Source organism: Echiichthys vipera (assembly GCF_963691815.1).
Source record: "Echiichthys vipera genome assembly, chromosome: 11".
Taxonomy (NCBI): Eukaryota; Metazoa; Chordata; class Actinopteri; order Perciformes; family Trachinidae; genus Echiichthys; species Echiichthys vipera.
In genome coordinates this window covers 21,036,326-21,045,295 of record NC_139836.1, presented here as the reverse complement: position 1 = coordinate 21,045,295, position 8,970 = coordinate 21,036,326, and positions in this window count along the sequence as shown.

The window sequence follows — 8,970 nt, the reverse complement described above, 5'->3', positions numbered from 1 at the left end:
AGAAAGTCTACACATCTTCTGCCGTAGGCTAAAAACGCAACTCTTTTGACTGCACCTTTGCTGAGGAGATGATGGCTTACTTAAATTTTCGCACTTACATCTTGCACTTACGGTATATGTAGCACTCTGTAGTTCGGCTTATTTGAAGCTAACGCACTTACTCAATTCTCGTTCTGGGTTCTTACCCTCATGGTTGAATGCACTTCATAAAACAGTTGGCCTTAATGTGTATTGATACCATTTTATTACTTTAGTTTATATTTTGAGGCATTGGGAATTAAAATACAGTTTTGAAAGTCATGATGAGATTGTATAATTAAGTATGATTTATATAATGGAAAGAAACATACTGTATAACCTCTTGGTATTTGTCCTCTAAATCAGTGGCCACTAACCTTTGCAGCTTGTACTAAACGAAGCTTTTCTACTTGTGACTGCTCGCCACAGGTTGCATATGGTGGCCAATTCAACAAAAGTGATTTTTCTGGTCAAATTGCATTATCAAAATATTTATAAACTTTGAGTTCACCCAAAAATGTAAGAATCCCCCGTAATCCACAAGCAAAAAGCAAAGACTAGAAAAGAGTTTGTAAAAATAAATAGAATGTTTTTCTGATTTCCCATTCTGTTAATCATCTAGTGATCCCTTCAGATTTATCTTGTGACCCAAGATCAGAAATCTTTGCCCTGCAGCTGTTGCACAAGTTTAAACCAATATGTGTGATAGGCTTCATAGAAAGTCCTCTCTGTGCCAGTGTGTCTGGAAGCCAACTTTTGTTGCCTGCATGTGTATTTTGTCTCAGTGTCTGGCAGTGGTACCAATAAATGAGCTGGTGACTTGTATCTCACGCCTCGTGCCAAGATATGTTTGCCTGCTGACTGTTTCTTCTCTCCTCCTTCGCCTCCTCTTGTTTTTTCTCTCCGCTCTGCCCATGTTTTCTTCTTTCATGTCTTTGTTTACATTCACAGTGGATGGAAATCACAGACTTCAGTAGATGCAACAGGAACAAGTCTGTCTCTCCTTTTCTTCGTCCTTTCCTTCCCCTTTTTTCCTTTGCTGAAATGCAGGCTGTCAGCCATGCTTGGGGTTTCCTAACTAGCGTCTGTGTTGGGGGTCCCTGGAGATCAACCGCACCATAATAGCCGGGTGGAGTGGGCTGGCAAGCGCAGGGGAGGGAAAATGAATAGCATGCTATGGGGCTTTCCAAATCCTCACTCCTTACAAGGCCTTTGTGGACTACATTGTGCTGAATTTATCCATATTTACCCTAGCTTACAAACCATCCAGCATGTGATGAAGGACAAGATGAAATATTTTGTGGCTTTCTCACGCTTGGTGAAAACTAATGCGGTCATGCTTGTAACGCTGTAAATTTGCAAAAGAGAAGTTGTTGGCTTGGTTTGTGTTGCGTTGCTGCACTCTTGGTTCAATCCTTGATTCAACTTTTCTCTGTATTTCACAACTTAACCTCTCCCTGTTTCCTCTTTTTCTCAGAGCGAGAAATGTGCTGAGAGTGTGCACATGTAGGTACATATACGGCAACATGATGGAGTGCCTGTGGTATGCGTGTCTCTGCTCATGCATGTGTGCATGTATGTCCGTGTGTGTGCACGCCTCACCCTTCAGAGGGGCCTGGGGATTCTCATGCAGAGGAGTAGAACATGGTACGGCTATAAATCTTAAAAGGAAGCTGATGAATTGGAGCACCAGAGACAGTTTGACTTCCTCCCCTCCAAATGGACTATGCACCCTAACCTTGGTAAAAAATAAATAAATAAATAAAAACTTCCACATGCTCCAGGGAAGGCAGTTCAGAAACCTCAGTGATGGAATGACGAAAAGGAAAAAGAAGAAGAGACCCCCCCCCCCCCCAATCTCTGCTCCCTCCTCTGACACTCCTCCCATCCTTTAATCTTCCTGATTATAAGTATATGTCAAAGGGAAGGAGAAGTGATAAAAAGAGGCAGAGCAGGAGGAAACGTCCACATCTCAGACAGACATGAAGTGCATCAACTGACTCACGGTACACAAACACTGAGTGACTCCTACACAGACGACCGCATTGTTTGATCACTGAGAGACATGCACACACTGTACACAAACACACAGAAGCAGGGCGCATAGTTGGAAAGCACACACTGTGCAAACATGGGAAGAGGCCTTTTTTCTTTTGTCACAGACATGCAAAGCAACAGGGAGGCAGAAATAACAGACACCAGCCCTGTCTGAGCTCTATTATCCTCTCTAGTCTGTCTTATTTAATCATATTTCTATGATAGTACAGTGTATATTATAAAGACACCCACCGGTTGCACTTGATCACTCTGTAGAGCTTTTACACAATGGCCAACAGTGCACTGAGACTAAGGACGTAAGGGGAAGTGAAAACATGACACAGACACAACAGTTAAGTCTTTACAAAGAAAGTTAAAGAGTGCAGATGGACAAATGTATACATACAGTAAGCCTCACTTATCTCACTCTCTTTGTCAGTTACAGGTGTAACCTTTCCTGTCTCTCTGAAGAAGAGATTAAAAAAACAACTCATTCGAAGGGCTTTGCTTGGCTCTCATGATGAGTGTGACACACGATGTACTACTTCTTCAGAGATAATGGCAAGCTGCTGATACTTTACCAAGGATTTTCTAAGCACTCTAATTTTCTCTCTTCCCTGCTAGATCAAACAGACCCTTCTGTGCCTATCCTTGACAGAGACCCACACCAAAGCAACAACACGGGCTCACACAGATTAGTAATCCGTCAGTACTCGGTGGGAACCTGAAACACTGAAACCAGCCGCATCAAGAATATCTTCTCCCACAGGATGCGAGGGCATTCCAAGATCCTGTTTGTTCCTCCTCCCTTCAGATGTTGGGTAACAAAATGAAAACATTCATCAAACTGAATCTATTTATCACGCAGCTACAGTCGCTTAATGAGCACTTTCTTAAACATACAGGAATTGCTATAATAGTTTTACAGGAAAAAGGGGGAGAGATGGTTCAAATCAAAAGAATAATGCTGCATATTTATCAAGCTGCAGGATGAAGTGCAAATAACTTTTGCATGATACATTTCACCAGTTTGTAAGTCTTACAATAGTTTAAAAATGGACTTCGTCTTACTTGTTCAAAATGAAGAACCAAGATTTCCATCCTCAACATGATTCTATTTCACCATTAGTAAGTTCACTCTAGATCTGATTGTAAGCATTTCCGAGGATCTTTCTTTGTGACCCATGTTTTTGTGGTAAAAGAATGGGTATTTTTGTTATCTGCACACAAAATAGTGTTCAGGGAAAAGTCACCTACACCATTTCTTAAGGTCATGTTTTATTTCACAAAACTGAAAAAGTCATTTGTGTATTCGCCCCCTGATTTGGATCATCTCCAAAATGTAATGAGTTCCTCCTTGGCCCTTGCTACACCCTTACAAAAGTTTCATAATAATGGGGCCAGAAGTTTTTCCGTAATCCTGCAGACAAACAAACACATAAACTAACCAACAAAGAAACCTAACAAAGATAACCAGGGGCTGAAAGGACTTTAAAATGGCTATCTGCTGAATCATTTCTATTAAAGAGAAACAATTCAAGGACTTTCAAATGATATGGGAGCCATTCAGGAACTTTCTTAAAGGCACTGCACTCAAAGAGGATTCTGCTATAAGAACGCTTTTTTAAAGTACAAAGTAATGGGGTGGCCGGTGGCTGAGCGGTTAGAGCAGTCGTCCCATGTAAAGAGGCTGAAGGACCTCGAAGCAGCGGCCGTAGGATTGACTCCGACCTGCCACCCTTTGCTGCATGTCTCCCACCCTCTCTCTCTCACCCCATTTCCTGTCTGTCCTATATAATAAAGGCTTGAAAGATTGCCAAAAAAATAATCTTAAAAAAGTACAAAGTAATGAGTTTAAGAAAGTTTTGATAATGGTAAAAAAAAAAAAACAGGCTGTCCTCATTCACTGTTCATACTTATATCTACACAAAGTATTGCACTTTAATTTGTATATAATCCATATATATCCGTATAGGGAGAAAGGCGGGGGTGGTGCCGGATGTGTCCTAAAACACAGGACTTTCAACCAGGGGACGAGGGCTCAGGTCTCGGAACTAAATCCTTTTTTCTAATCTTAACTAAGTTGTTTTGCTGCCTAAACTTAACTGTCAGGGTCACGCACTGGTTGCCGTTTCGCAGCTTTAAATAGAATGTCACATTTTGTAAAATATCATAAGAATCCGTTTCCGTGACATTTCGGAAGATATTATACGGCCCTTTTGATAAGAATATGTTGAAAAAGTGCACATTGTTTTAATCAAAGTAAAGTATTTGAAGTGTGTTCTAACTATGTTTTCTGATCAGTCAGAAACATAGCAATCCCTCTATTCAGGAACTTTATTTGAACCTAATTACCATTGTCATGTTCATTTGCTGTCTGCCCGGTGGCTAATGTTTGCGGTGATAACATCGGCGTCTGTCCGTGTTTACAGATGTGTGACTGCCAGCAGACCGCCTTTCCTGTGCGCACCCACAGGAGCCAGCTGGAGGGTGGTAGAGGAGATCTGATGGTCGTCAGAGTTATTATTCTCCCTCTGATTGTGTAATCTCCACAACCAACACATTCTCACTCCCAACTCATCACATAGCCTATGGCCGCTTGGTCAGGACCCGTTGGCATCACTTGTTAACACACTGGGTACTCCTTAAGCAATATTTTTGAACATGCAGGGTATTCTGATACTACGACATGTGGTTAAAATTGTGACTAAACACAAAACTACTTGGTTAGGTTAAGGAAAGATTGTGGTTGGGGTTAAAATAAATATGTTGCGTAAGTTAAGCTATGTATGTAAGTAGCACATGTTGACTTTTGACTTCACACGGGACACAAACAGCAGTTTCCTGGGTGAACGTCCCATGTCTCCTGCTGTGTATCTCTTCCCTACGTGTCACTTTTTATACTACATCATCTGACTTCCTCCTTAGAGGCAGCCCTGCACAAGCAAAACTGACGACAAAGGGGTACCCAGTGCGTTAAAAGTGACACCAAGAAGTCCTAACCTGATGAGTCAATGTTGAGAGCATGCAGGATTCAAAATTCTGCTGGTAAAAAACTAAACAAATGATTCTCTCATACCGAGTCTTTTGCAAGTTCTGTTCGATCTGGCTTACACTAGTACATACCGCCCCCAGGGAATAGCCAGAGCCTTGCATTTTAAAATCTGATAACAACAAAAGCTCTCACCTTCTGCTGTTCTGCAGAGGATGTCATCTGCTCTGTTAGTCACTCTGAAGAACATGGACTGTATAAATCGTGGCCTATCTAAGAATAAGAGCAGAGACAATGTACAATGTTATTCTGAGTTTCAGAGACATGGCAACACAAACTGACTTTAAGGGTAAAACAACAGCGAGCCCATGTATGCAGACAGTGGAATATTAAACTTTGTACCATCAGATCTTTATCATCACTATCTCATCTCTGCCATATGTTCCTATTTGTGATTTATCTAGTTTTAGTCATTCAACTCCACTCAGATATCAGAGTTCTTCAGGGAACAGGGTGAATTTTTGTGTTTTAAAATGTCTGTCGGAGTTGGAATTTTGTTGTTATATCATACTTGTTTTTTTTCCTTTTTACCCATTACAACAGTTCATCAAATGTCATGGAGACAACACCTTGATTGCTAAAACTGTGTTTGTATTTGCACATTTAACTATTATGATAAATGGTATTTTCTTACAAATGCATGCAAACATCTGTGTTCAACTGAATTATGCTGTCAAAGGAGAGGTCACCTCACATCCATTATCACCCCAGGTGGTAGTCGCCCCAATTCAGCCTCTATTAGCCATGACCAAGGCAAGACTCCAGAAATGGCAACCCCCCACCACTACCTTTGTACCGAAGGTCAAAGGTAAGCAGGCAGGCTGCAGCTATCCTGGCTGTTTCTCTGAGTAACGGCTGATTTCAGTTTGATTACAGCTCAAGTGTCCTGACTCGACCCTGTCTGCTTTGGTCACTCGCATAGCAAGCTGGAGCTGGAAAACAAACATCAGTGATCTAAACTAGACAGGGCAGCTGACCTGAAACCAGATTATGAATCAAGGTTTTTTATACAGAACAATGATAAAGATCTGCTTGCTCTGCTTTTGCATGATCCAGGGATTTAACCCAGTGTGCAATGTGTCTTGCAGTTTTATGGAAAAGGTTATTTGAGTTGATCCATACAAGTGAAAGCTGTTGTGTAAGGGTGATTATGTCTTTATAATTTGTTGACAGACACACCAATGTCACATATGTTTTTTTTTATTTTCTCCAGATATTCACAGACTACACGGCTGATGTTTCATTTTGTTTCATAAGCAGCAGCCACTCTGGATTCGGACCAGGAGCGAGGCAGCACAAGTCGACCCAGATGTGACTGGTGTGTGATGGATGGATGTGGACCAGCCGCTGCAACAACATGTCTATTTCAGTCCCCCATTGTTTGGCAGTCAGTCATCACTGTGTATGTAGCAAGTCAACACACAGTCTCCCGTGTGTGCTACCCTTTGCTCACAAAAGAAAAAGGCTTCATAGAAAAAAAAAATGGGCATGTGTTTCCTCTCTCTCAGCACGTGTCCTTCCACTGAGTAAAACTGCCCTTCTCCCACTTTCCTCTCTCTTATTCTATAATACACATGCTCAGCTGCAGCACATTGAGAATGGGAAATATTTGGGTGGCATGACAACAGATTTCCAAAATGGAATAGATGCTTGGCAGTATATGTGCTGTCAAACAGTCTGTGACCCGATGGCACTGCTTTTTGTTGTGATAGGAGAGTACTTAGCAGGGCTGGCAGCAGCAGTCCTTTGAGAAACACTTGATGTGCTTTGCAGTATTCACAGCAACTCATTGGAATCAAGACCAAACAATGTTGCCATCTGCTCCCCATAAACTGATCTAGATTGACAAGCAGCGTTACAATGTGAATTCTGGGTTTTCCAGAGGTTTATCTCCGTCAATTCAACAAAATCTACTATTCAGGTGGCCATAACTATCTCACTCCCTCTTCCTCTAACTGACGCCTGTGAGGAAAAGCATGCTCCCTCTCTATAGGACATTTTACATCTTAAGTACAGTCATTCAGATATTGTAAAAGTCACATTCCATTTTTTGGAAGGTGCTATATAAATACACTGAAAGTATCAAAACACTCAATCTACAGAGAAATGCACACAACCCACTGTGTCTTTAAACAAACCATCATGACTTCTGTATGGTTGTCAAACTACACTACATACCCACTAAATATTGGACGTCAGATAGACAAGCAGATCATTTCTATATTGGGTCCATCAGTCTATGACCAATTATCGACATCTAACACCAAACTAGGTCGACTATTTGGACGTCCATCGATGACCCAACTTGGATGTCATATTAACGTTCATCATTTGAACGTTGAACTGGGTGCATTTTTGAACGCCATTTGGACGTCTATAACAGGTGCAGGAAATGTACATGTGTTTTTTTGGTTGTTTTACATTTTCCTGTTTTTCTTTAACTGGTTTATTTTAATAATGAAGTTATTTATTCATGCATATATTATTTTTGCATTTATCTGTTGATTTTATTTGGAAATGCAGTTTGCAGAAAAATAATTTCATGGTAGCCTATTCACATTCATAAATAAGCCATAGACATAAACTGTTACGTTAAATTCAATTGTTTTTGGATTGTTTTTTTGCCTGTGAAGTCACTTAAAAAACTCCTTGTGAGATTTTAACTCATTATGGGATTCAATGTCGGATCCCTATAAGAACAACTCTTCAAGAGATGAGTTTTTCCTCAAACAAACAGAGGGCTCAGTGGTCTTTACATGTGTCTTGCTTATGTAGTGTAAAGATTCATCTAAAAAAAAAGAAAGAAGAAAAGCCAGGCTTGTACTAAAGGGATTTCCAGGTAGTCTTGGGTGGTTGGCATATAACAAAACCAGTCATTACAGTGTATTATGAAGATGTAAATCACACTGAGATGTAGAGACGGGTGCAGCATTCATGGGAACCATGATGATAAAATGTCGGGTTGCACTCTGTCACCTTTGAGTGGGAGAATAAGTCAATCAGTGACATGGGACACTGCCAGCCACCTGTCTGACTACGAGGTGTCTGCTAACACGGACGTATGCACTAACAAGCACACACGTAGACCCGGATAAACGCAGCTGTCCTGGACAGAGTGATTAATTTGGCCAACCTAAAGCACAAAATGAACCTTCAATAGACTGGAGGAGCTTGAGGAGCGTTTTTTAGCATTCATGTCATGACTCCTGAACAAAGGAGCAATCCTTATTTTCTTTATTTGTTTATTTTACTGCTTTTAATTATTGCTTATTTATTCATTAAGTATCCTGTGCTCATTTATCTTGCTCTATTCTTACACAGTATATCAAACATGTTGTTTATTCACATAAACACAAACATATGCTTTAATAGTACGTTAATAATACTCCTTGTCGCGAGTCAGTGCTAGTAGTGTGTGAAAACCACAACTTCAAGACTCCTGACACAAAAAAGGATGTTGTGTAGCTTGAGCAGTATAGAAAACTCTTGGCATTAGAGGCCTTAAATGACTTTGTAAGAAACATTCTTCAAAAGCTAAGATGCTAGCGTGATTCCCACTCAGCTGCACAAACACACTAGACTATGCCATAAATGGCTGAGAAAGTGTGATGTCATTATCCTGACCCCATCTAAAGTTCTCTAAGGATAGTTCAAGCGATTTTGCTGACAGCGTAAGACAGCTTGCTTTGAAAATGCAGCCAATGTTTTCTCACATGTAATCGAGGCCGCACAGTCCAGGGCGCTGTGAATTTGTGTAACGTGGCCTTTCCTGTCGCTCTCTCTCTGATGTCTACATTTGCCAGCAGCAACTACAATGCTTCCTATTTATAGAACTTTTACCTCAGATATTAACTCTCTCCCTT